This window comes from Castanea sativa, chromosome 8 (assembly GCF_040712315.1).
Source record: "Castanea sativa cultivar Marrone di Chiusa Pesio chromosome 8, ASM4071231v1".
NCBI classification, from domain to species: domain Eukaryota; kingdom Viridiplantae; phylum Streptophyta; class Magnoliopsida; order Fagales; family Fagaceae; genus Castanea; species Castanea sativa.
The window spans coordinates 49,351,030-49,362,777 of NC_134020.1; the positions used below are offsets into that span (position 1 = coordinate 49,351,030).

Consider the following 11,748-nt stretch of genomic DNA (forward strand, 5'->3'; position numbering starts at 1 on the left):
CGCTAACCATGGGGAGAGTCATTCCCCCTTCTATGAAGGCGATCATAGGAATGACCACCTCCCTCACGTGCCTATTGGTGTGCCATTTCCTTGAAGCGCAATACCGCAGGGAAACTCCTAAGGGGATATGGTATTTGACCCTAAATCCCTCCATACTGGCAGGGGGAATCTACCAGGTGTTTAAATCTACCCATCTAAACAGACTAGAGAGAGAGAGAGAGGAGAGGGAGGTGTCTAAGAAAAGGAGGAAGAAAATAGAAGGCTGAGGAGAAAATAGCCTAGAGATGAAAAATTTAAGAAAACGAGAGAGAAGTACATCGCAGGAACTCCTTGGGAATGGGAAGAGTAGAGAAATCTAGGAAGCTTGGGATTGTGGGAAGCCTGGAGAGTTCGAAAATTTACAAAGTGAGTGAAATGACTATCCAGGAGCCTTATATAGAAGGCGGGCTTTGGGTGGGAGTTATCCCGCGCAAAATTTGAGGAAAAATGTCAACTGTAGGGTCTTCATCTCACCATTGGATACGAGAAACAAGATGTCGCCTGGAGCATTTAATGAAGCATTGCGGACTACGAAGCGTCAAGTACAGTTATGAGACACGCGAAACGACATTCGCACTCATGGGAGTTAGAGACACGTGTAAATTTAACTGCCTAAAGTCAAAACCCCATTTCTCTCCTCGAATGGGAGGAAACCAATGGGAATTTTGAGGGGCTATTGTGGGGTACTAGAATTCCGAGTAAGGCAGTTACGCCGCATGTCATAGCATGGCCGAGAAGGGGAGTTTTTGTGCCAAGGAGTCCACATCCTTGAATTCTATGATCACGTCATCAAAGGAGGCCTTATTGTGAGGAAAGCGCTTTGGGGTGGGGACTAGCATTGACGTGATTGAAGAGCTGGGGCTGTCACCACATTCAATGCATCCTACCAAACCTCTTGGTTGTATTTATGTGGAGAAGACCCTTGAACAGTGCTGCTTTTGTTGCCGCATCTCACAGGGGTACAAGGAAGGTGGTTGATGGGACTGACACTTGAGTGGTGGCCTGCGTGATCAACAAATGTAAGACTAAGATCATCTAAAAGGGCCTATATAAGGTAGAAGGTCCCCTGAGGAGAGGGGATCGGAAAAACACTGTAGCACAAAGAAATGAAATTGTAGACAAGTCTAATAGTGATATATTGAAGAACAAATCCTCCTCAGACTTATCCGAGGAGAATTATCCTTTTCAATAGTGTGTTTGCCTTCTATTTTTCCTTATCTCTTTGATTTTCTTGGCCTATGGTAAGCGCTATCTCACCCATGAAAGCCTAGCTTCGGAGCCCACTTTCTAACAAATTTATGGTGTTGGGCTATTTGGGCTTGAGTTCTTCAGTCGTTTGGGCCCAGGAGTCAAATCTAGTCCTTACAGTGAGATTCTTTACTCAGCCTCATTTTTAAACACAAAAAATGTTACATCTCCCGTAAAAAAGGTGTTACATCAATCTTACATGTATATCAGTATATGATATAAATAAATAATAAAAATAAAAATTCATTCAAACCTTAGCTAAGATAGAATGTTAAATAAATAGTAAATATTTAGCTTTTAAGAAGAGTGATGCATGTCACTTATTAAAAAATAAATTGGGAGGCTAAATGAAATAGTTCTTAAACAATACGAGAGACACACACACACACAATAAAATTTTCTTATAGGGATGGGTTTAAGTTGCACATTTTGTAACTTATATCAGTAATTACATCAATTAATAATTTTCTAAGTTTTATTAGATATATATTTTTTAATTAATTTGTAATAATCACCTCACCTAAAAAATATTTAAATTTCAAGTTTTTTTTTAAATTTAAAAATTATATTAAAAAAAGTTTATAGACCATGTAAATGTGAGTATGTAATGTATGTATGTATGTATGTATAGAATTTTTTCTTCTCAAATAAATTTGAAGGAAAGGATGGGATGAGAAGCCTTACACCATTACACGTACCTCCAACCTACGTAGCCGAAATAAATGCTAAAAATATTATCAATTTTAGTATAAAAATCTTCACAACTGATGTGTCAACTTTTAAATACAAAATAAAAAAGAAATTGATAAATTTATTTATTTATTTTATTGTTAGTGTGATACCAAACACATTTATTGTCACATAAATTTCTTAGTATATTGTATTAAAATTGGTATTAGTTTTAGGATCTCCTTAAGTAATTAAGGGTCCGTTTGGATACAGCTGAAAACTGAAAACACTGTAGCAAAATAATTTTTAAATATGTAAATAATGTCGTGAGACCCATTTTTAATGAAAAAGTGGCTGAAAAATGCGTGAACAGTGCATAAATAGTGCATGAACAGTACATAAACAGTGTGAATAGTGAGTGAATAGTAATTTTGTCCCCCCTAAAGCTGAAACGCGTGCAGCAGGAAGGGAAAAAAAAATGGCTGAAATGTGTTAAACGCAAACCGTGGACGCAATAATTTGAATCCAAACGCCACCTAAATTTTTGAACTATTATGCTAGGGAAGTAGGGATATTATAATTTTACAGTATAAATCTTACAAGTTAAGTTGGCACTAATCACATTCATTCTTAGGTTTTTTTTTGGTAATAAAATCATAAATAAGCTTTTAATAGTTTATATTTATATTTAGAAATTGAGTCATTGCTTTATAAAATTTAGGGTTGTTTTAATTTCATACACCACCTTGCACACACATTTTTATGCAGATGAATGTGCACTGAAATTGTGAGTTGAAGACACGATTATCAACTCGCGAGTTTAGTCCAAATTCACATTTGTGCAAAATGGTGTGTGTAAGGGGTTTTACCATAAAATTTATACTTATACGGTACAATTTGTAAAATTTTCCATTATAAGATTACCACGTTCACATAGTTTGATAACAGATTTGCAACATTGGAACTGATGAACTATCAGTTTGATAAGAGGCTGGCCTTAGAGTATTCCAGCTTCAGATAATGTTACCACCACTCTTTATCTAAGCATGCGTTTAGATTGCGTTGGGATGAAAATTTTTTGCCTTTTGCTGGAAAAATGGTGGGTCTCACAGTACTGTTTATGAACTTTTTTATACTATTTATGGGTTTCACTGCATTTTTGGTACTATTTATGGAGAAATTATAAGGTCCACATGGTGGACAAGTGACGTGGTCCACCATTCCACTAAAAGAACATTATTTAAATTGTTGAGTTAATTTTTTTTTAAATAGAAATTAATTATTGACTCAGCAATTTTAAACACGTGAAAGTGTTTTAGTGGAATGGTGGACAAGTGACGTAGTCCACCAGAGGACCTTATAATTTTTCTTATTTATGGGCCCATTGTACTATTTTAACTATCTTTTATCTTTATTTACCGTAAATAAAGTACTTCTAATAATAAATTTTCAGTTTTAACCGAATAAACAGTATTTAAATGCACCCTAATTCTTTGTATACTTTCGCTTTCGGTGTCTGTCTCCTGCATTCACAGACACCTCGTGAGTCCCCACTTTTAGGATAAGGGGCAATACGTCGTGCAAATCTTACTCCCACTTGACCACGTATTTCTCTTTGCATTTAGCACCCATCAAGACCATTTCCTTGGGTGTCTTCTACTTTCTCTGCTGTGCAGTGCGGTGCTCCATAAATTTACCATTTATGGGTGTATGTGAGTGACATAATAAAGAAGATAGAAAGAGAAAGAGTGTGTAGACAGTGAAGATCAGTGGACTCTTTATTTGCAGAGTAAAAAGAACACGGGTCTTGTTGTAAGAGTTTTTCTAGCTAGGACACAAACTTTAACACATACTTTGTACTAAATTGCTTAGTTTTCAAGTACTCCAATTATCAATTGACACTTAAAGAAGTCGTGAGAAAGTTTGTGTTAAATAATGCGACCTTAAGACTTTTTTGTTGTTCTGCTACTTCTGCTGTCACCAGAGAGAGAGAGAGAGAGAAAGGAATCCTACTTGTTATTGAAGTGAGTGTTAAAAAAGGCAAAAGAGCCAGCACATGAACATGTACTTTGCAGGCCTTGATGTTTGAGTCACCTCTCTTCCCTTGATTTTTACCATAATTTGCATCTAAACAGTGCTGCACCTTTCTTTTCTTCCTCCTTTTTTATTTATTTATTTATTGAGTGGGAGTGGGGTGGTTCTTAAAATAATCATATATTCCTTTTCCTGCAAGATGAATATTGAAAGAAACCCTTTTTATGCTAGTAAAATTATCAGATAATCTATTTGTTTATGATGTCCTGCTCCTGCATTAATTATTTGTTTATTGAGGGCCTCTGGAGTAGCTGAATAATAAAAATACCATAAACAGGTGCACGTGAAATCTTATTCCTGCACTGTCAACAATCATATATAGTGCAGTGACAGTATCCCAACTTGAAATTTGGTTGGTTGTTTGAAATAATCATCTCAGTTATCTGCCATCAATAATTCTTCTTTGACTGTCTAGTAAATGTTAAAATTATTAACTGTTTATCTTTTTTTTGTTGTTTTGATGCAAGTGAGCTCATGTTCCTGTATTAAATTTTTAGACATACAGTACATATTGAAAATGACATGACTTGCCTCTAATGCACCGGACATATGTTTGATTTTACCACATGTTTAAATTGTGTTAGCTCTAGTGCATTAGAGCCATACGAATGGTGTCAGCTCCAGTGCACTAGAGCCATAAGAAAAGTATAGCTCTTCCTGTTCTGTCAAGTGAAACTTAAATTTTCTACATACAAATATGTTCTAGACCTGCCTACCTATCCATGCACATGGGGTTTCCTTAAAATGATTATAATTCTTAAATTTTTGTAAGTTGTAGCAAAAAGGGAATAAGGGAGTCGGCATGGTGAAGCAGAAGAACCTTATCTCTTGACCTTATTCCTTTCCACATTCTTATCATATATGGGCCATAAATAGATCCATGTAGATTGTAGGAGCTGTCCTCATCACCTCGATTAAAGATAATTCATCAAATTGTTGTGATTAAGCAAATAAAATAATTTCAGCCCTTTATAATTACCTTCTTCCTTTTTTTGCATACTATATATATGGCCCCTGAGCTTTCTTTCTTTCCAACCACAGGCCTCTCTCTCTCACACACACACACATCTACTAGTATTGTAGCGAAAAGCATGCAGTTTGTGATCCTAATAAAGATTAAATATCTTCAGCTAGCCTCGCATGTAGGGTGTAGAAAGAATTGTGCAGCCAAGGATGACTTGCCGACTCTTGGTAGGTTTTTTCCACTTCATAAATTCAAGTGATTTAGAGACTGAAGTTGGCAAGTTGTCTTTGGCTACATGTTTCTTTCTTCTCCACATGCCAGGCCTTCGGTGATCACATTATTACTTCTTAGCAATATATATTGGTATTACTTATTGATTCATGAAGCTACAACACCAGTTGTTTAATTTCTTTTACTTCATTATTTCTACTAGTGTCTTGTCAATTATTCAGGGGTAGTATATATCATATGACTTCTTTAATATAATTCTTCCTACAATTTAAAGATTCAATATGGGGATCTCACACTTTCCATCTTCTATCTGGAAACTTACAACCATTAGCCTTACTACCATCATAAATCCTTGTAATCCAATTGATACAGAATTTTACCCCTTATATCACTTTTTTTTTTTTTTAATTGTTTCAATAAGGGAGAGAAAAGGATTAGAACCCTAATTTTGCTAATAAGGGAGACCAGACAATACCACTAAATTACAAGATTTTTAGTATTTTCATACAGCATTTTAGCCTATAGATCACATGTGTCAGCTTAGTCAAGCAAGCCTTTGGCATTTTCATAAGTGTTTGATGTTATGTATTAATATTAGCCTTTGGAGACCGAGCTTTAGTTGCTGAAAGTTTTGTATGATAGGAAAGTCCAAACGCAAATTTGGTCCGAGGCATATATGTCACAGTGCTTGGTACTCTAATTACCTGCTTGGATATAATAAAAGCTTTCTTCTTTTCTTTCCTCACTTTTTAATTTGAATTCTCTTTATAAACCACATGATACAAATGTAGTAGAATTCTGATTCATCAAAAAATGTAGTAGTAGATACTAGATAGGATCTTTTAGGGTATGTTTAAAACAGACCAAACATAGGGTTTGGTTTTAATCTGTGCAGCACATACTATCTAGAAATATTGTAAACCTTGTTGGCCATTGGGAATGGTCCAACATATTCTAATGATGCTGTCTTTTAGGTCAGATGGAGAAAGAGTAAACAATGCAAAGAATTGTAACAGTATTTTTCTTGCTTATTGATTATCAGGAGACAGGAGTAATTGTAGCATAAATTTTACCTACCTTAAACAAAAACAAAAACGTAATCCACAACCATATTTACATTTAATCATGGTATCTCTTGCATGTTTCACTTTTTTCCCCCACTCTTTTCTTGAATACATTAGCTTATAGTCTTGATGTATTTGGTTGACATAGAGAAATTATATATTTATTTTAATGTGTTTGTAATTGGTTGACATGTATAGAAAAGAGAGTAATTAAATGATTTTTCTCCTCCTTTCCTTAATTTCTTGCTTGGCATGATATGGCCTAATTGTTTAGAATAACTTCCCTCCATGGTCAATCTTCACGTAGGGATGAATTTCACATTCATGGATTATAATTACTTGGTAAGTTTACTGTGGTCTTCTCTGATAGGATTATTAGTATGGGCTAATTCTATGTCAAAAATTTTCTTTGTAAGTTGCAAACTTTTCATGTATTGAATTTCATTTAAGTTATAATTACATTGCGTCAAGAGGATTAAAAGCTAAAGTTGGAGTTGCTTGCAGCAACATGAATCTTGCTCGAGCCAAATTCTCAAGTCAGTGAGCTTCGAGCAAGTTCAATAGAACTTCAAAAATTTGTTAGGCTGAATTTTTCGCCTAAAATTCACACAACACTCGGTCGAGCTAGTTGGCACTTGAGAGAAAAATGTAATTTCACACCCCCCACCCCCCCCCCCCCCCCCCCCCCCCCCCAATTCTCCCATCAATTGCACTCCTTTAGTGTCCCATAAAACTACAAAGTCTCATAAAACTACGAAGTCTCACCTTAATTTACAGAAGAGAGAAGATTTTTCCTTAGAGAGAATACCCATCATAGCCTCTCTACCTTCACCCTCTCCAAATTACCACACCGTTGAGAGAAGATCAAATCCAACACTACCATTTACCCTTGTGAGCCATGGATTGCGTGATTGGTTCTAGAAATCAAAGTGACTACCCCTAAACCTTCAAGTGGCCTTAAGAGTACCCATTAGCTTGGATTTGTCATTAGCATCTCAATTTGCTAAATTAGTACTATTGAGTAGAAAGGGCTAGCTGGTGCAACTAGTCGCTAGTAGGAGCGAGAAGCTCGGATACTATAGACTAGAAGGATTTGTAGGTGTAATGTATTGCAACTATCTTCTTTAGTAGATGCATTTGCTGGCTATGTCCTGGATATTTGTTTTTCTCACCGTAAACAGATCTTGTGTTTGGGATTTGTTGTGAATTGTGTTTATCCATAAAATATATAATTGACTAATTAATGAATTAAACGGTGGGATGCACGGACGCGGCACCGGAATTAAACAGTGGAATTAAATTGTGTTTATCCATAAAATATATAATTGACTAATTAATTGTGTTTATGTATGAGATGTGGGATTCAATGATAGAGAAGGTGAAAGCAGTAATATATCGGCACGAAGGCTTGGAAGATGATCAGCATAGCTCATTTTGGAGTGTGGTGTATGATATACTCATTGATTGATGGACTAAAAATTGTACACCACTACATTGCTTGGCTCATTCCTTAAATCCTAAGTAAGTACATTTATTTTTTATTTTCTTTAGTTCCCCCTTCTAGTAAAACACACCTTTCATTTATATTTGTTTTTTAATCTTTAACTCTAGGTATTACTCCATTGAATGGCTTTCGGAGAATCCAAAACGCATTGCTCCACATCGAGATTATGAAATTTCTATGGAAAGGAGCAAGTGTTTGGATCGATACTTTGAAGATGAGAATGAATTAAGTGTGGTGAAGTTTGAGTTTACAGCATTTTCAGGAGGGAGGTTTCCTTCACCAGCTGCCTTGACAGATAGGTGGGTCTTACAACCTTTGGTTTGGTGGCAATACCATGACACCGCATTTCCAACTCTTCAAACCCTTGCCTTTAAACTTCTTGGACAACCTTGTTCATCCTCATGTGCTGAGAGGAATTGGAGCACATACAAATTCATTCATTCCTTAAAAAGAAACAAAATGGCTCCTGCACGTGCTGATGATTTGGTATATGTGCATTCTAACCTTCGACTCTTGTTAAGGCGCAATGAGGAGTACATACATACAGCAACAAAGATGTGGGAAATTGGAGGAGACTCTTGGAATGAGAGCGACATACATGGAGGAGCTAGGATTCTTGAAAGTGCAACCCTTACACTTGATGAGCCAGAGTTGGAGGCCATAGTTATTGGGAATGCTAGCACTAGTGCTACTACTAGTGAAAGTGAAGTTTGAAGTGAAGCTATTGATCTTGATGATGAAGATGTTGGTGTTTGATTGTCTTGTTGATTGTCTTTTATTTAGTTTTAGTTTCAAACTTATGAGTTGTATTCTAATTTCTGAACATCATGGAATGTTTTAGTTTCAATCTTGTGGGTTGTATTTAATTTCTGAACATCATGTTTTAGTTATTATCTACTATTGCTCTTAAATTTGGTATATGTTTATATAATGTGAAAAAATATGCTTAGTAATATATTAAAAATATAAATAAAAATATTTTTAATAATTTTTTAATTGCCGAGTCCCGCCGCACCTGCACCCACCTTTTTCAAAAATTGCCGAGTCCCGCACCGCACCCGTGCTTCATAGATTAAACCTAACTGGTCAATCAATTATTATTTGGTAGAAAATCGTTCTAGGATCTAAAGGTGTTTGTTTTTCAATATCTGATTTTGTATCAATTTTAATGTATGGAGGGAGAAATAAGATGGCCTAGAAGTGAATTTTGTTGCTCCAACTAATCAAAATATGATTGATGATTGAAATGATACTAAGTTCAGGATCTTCTCTATTTTACTTAAAATGAAGATAATCTATTTTACCCTTAGATTTTTATTTTTATTTTTAAATTTAGTAGTACACATTAGAGTGAGCCGAACAATATGTGCTCTTGCCAATTGATGTAGAAAAAACAATATAGACCTTTCTCGAACTAAGATTCCATAAGAAGTTGTAAGAAATTTGAAAAGTAGAAAAGATCTAGTTAAAATCATTAGCGTTAATAACATATAATTGATTTGAAATTGGTGATTTGAAAGGAATCATTGTAGAGATCAAAACTTATTGCCTTTAAATTTTCCTTTGTTTAGACTTCCATTTGGTTAAATTTTCTATTTATGTTCATTTTTCCCTTTTTTTTTTCCAATGGGGAATTTAGAATAAAGTCTCATTTGTTCTTGAACGTTTCCCAAAGTCCATATGATCAAATTTTGTAACTTTTAATGATTTCTCCTATTTTCCAGGCTAATTTTGTGCTTAACATGAATTAGAGTTTTCTTGATCTAATTTTGTGGATTCAAACATCATTTTCTTGACAAACGTATTCTGTTCTTTTGGCTTTTGCAAGCACCACCAGCACATACATGATAAGAAAAATTTTCTAGCAAGACAATTGGTCTTGGAGATGAAGAATGATAAGAACAAAACTAAGTTGATTGCTTTAAATATGAAGGAGTCTCTGACAAAAACATTGCTTCAGGTAATGAAACCAAAATTGGTATCAAGCTTTATGAGGAATTCTAGTAGGAGGACTCCTAACCAAAATGAAGAAAGGAAATGTGGGATAAGTTATAAAAAAGAAATGCAGGGTAGGTATTGTATACGATGATGAAAACCCAATTTTAAAAACTTTATCAATTAAGCTAATTAGAATCCCAATTAATTAAGAGCTTGGAGTGAGAATTGATAAGCCTTCCTAGTTGGGATGAAAATTTGTTTTGAATGTCTCTGTTTGTGTTTGAGTGAATATTTTCATGGTTGAAGAGGTTCTGGATGAAATACACATCAGAATCTGAACCATATAACTTGACTGTTGACACAAAAGCCACAGGGATAATTACTGAAAGCTAAATACTAGTAAATTTTTTTTAGGATGAAATTATGAATTAGACAAAGGAAACAAGAAACAAGCTCTTGAGGGTCAAAACAAATTACAAGGGTGGGTAACATCTAAAAGGCCAATACAAACCAAGAAAAAACCAAAATAAATTGATAAACACAGTTCTTTTTTTTTTTTTTTTGATGGGACACATAGTTCTTTTTCAATACGCCATGATGTACGGGTGATTTCACAACCCCTTTTCGATTCGACAATGACTTTTGCACTGTCAATTCATAATGGCCCAATGGGCACTAAGTTCTATTATTTACTCTACCATTGAATTATTGATCCACCATGAACCTTGCACATTTTCAATGTGCATTAACATCCTAATTTATATCTATATATATTTAAAAGTTGAAGTGTTATAATTAATATTGTTACACGGATGTTGTGGTCTTCAAGAGCACTAAGTCGGTTGGTATTGGGGTCATTGTACGTGATCACGTGGGTGACGTGCTTGCTGCTTTGAGCACGCAACTTCCGCTGCCACTGGGTCCACTTGAAGTTGAAACCAAAGCAATGGACGTGGCCATCTCTTTCGTGAAGGACATTGGCTTACATTAGAGCAAACACATCAGCTCATGTAGAAATTTCTTCTATTTTACACAAAAAACCTCATTTTAAAATTTTACACATTCATTTTTACAAATTACCCACATCAGTTCATCTATCCTACTCCCTCTATTAATTAAATAATAATTTCCTCACTTTTTTTATTAATTCTCTCAACTACCTACGCGCCTCTTCATTTCTTCTCTTCTTCAGTTCTGATTAATTTCTCTCTCTCTCTCTCTCTCTCTCTCTCTCTCTTCATTTCTTCTCTTCATTTCTCTCTCTCTCACTCTCTCTCTACCCAGATCAACGCTCCGAGCACGATCTGAGCTCCGATACAGTGCTCCGAGCACGATCCGAGCTCCGATCTAGTGCTCCAAGCTCCGATCTAGTGCTCCGAGCACGATCCAGTCGCTTCGAGCACGATCCGAGCTCCGATCCAGTCGCTCCGAGCACGATCCGATCTCTGATCCGCTTCGATCCAGTCGCTCCGAGCACCGATCCACTCCGATACGCTCCGATCCAGTCGCTCCGAGCACCGATCCGAGTTCCGATCCACTCCGATCCAAGCTCCGACCGCTCCGATCAAGCGCCGATCTGTATTTGTGTATCTATGTTTTTTTTTTTTTTGAGCAAGTGTCTGTGTTGAGTTTTAGTTGGGTTGGTTGAGAACGGAAAGGAGAAAGAAAAAAAAGGAGCGAACGAAAATGATAAAATAATGGTATAAACGAGCTACAGTAACCGTGTAAATTTACACGTTACTGTAGCTCGGGGATGGGTTTACAAAATTTTAGACATTTTAAAACCCACTGATGTGGGTGTTTTTTTGCTCAAAATGTGTAAAATTGATAGTTATGTTTACTTTAGAAACTTTTACATCCACTGATGTGGATGCTCTTAGGTCACTTTTGAGTACCCATTAGTATTGAAAATATCATCTCAGGTATCCATAACAAGCTACAGCACTTCAGGCAACACCAAATGCTGCAGGTCAAGAGACAAGGAAACGCACTAGCTC

At 35.8% G+C, this 11,748-nt stretch overlaps 1 long non-coding RNA gene across 1 annotated transcript; it reads left to right on the forward strand.

Moving 5' to 3' along the window:
- Positions 1–7,022: 7,022 nt before the first annotated feature.
- Positions 7,023–8,638, forward strand: LOC142608372 (uncharacterized). The gene is made up of 2 exons (XR_012839481.1): positions 7,023–7,830; positions 7,921–8,638. It is a non-coding gene; the product is annotated as an uncharacterized LOC142608372 (long non-coding RNA).
- The last annotated feature ends 3,110 nt before the right edge of the window (positions 8,639–11,748 follow it).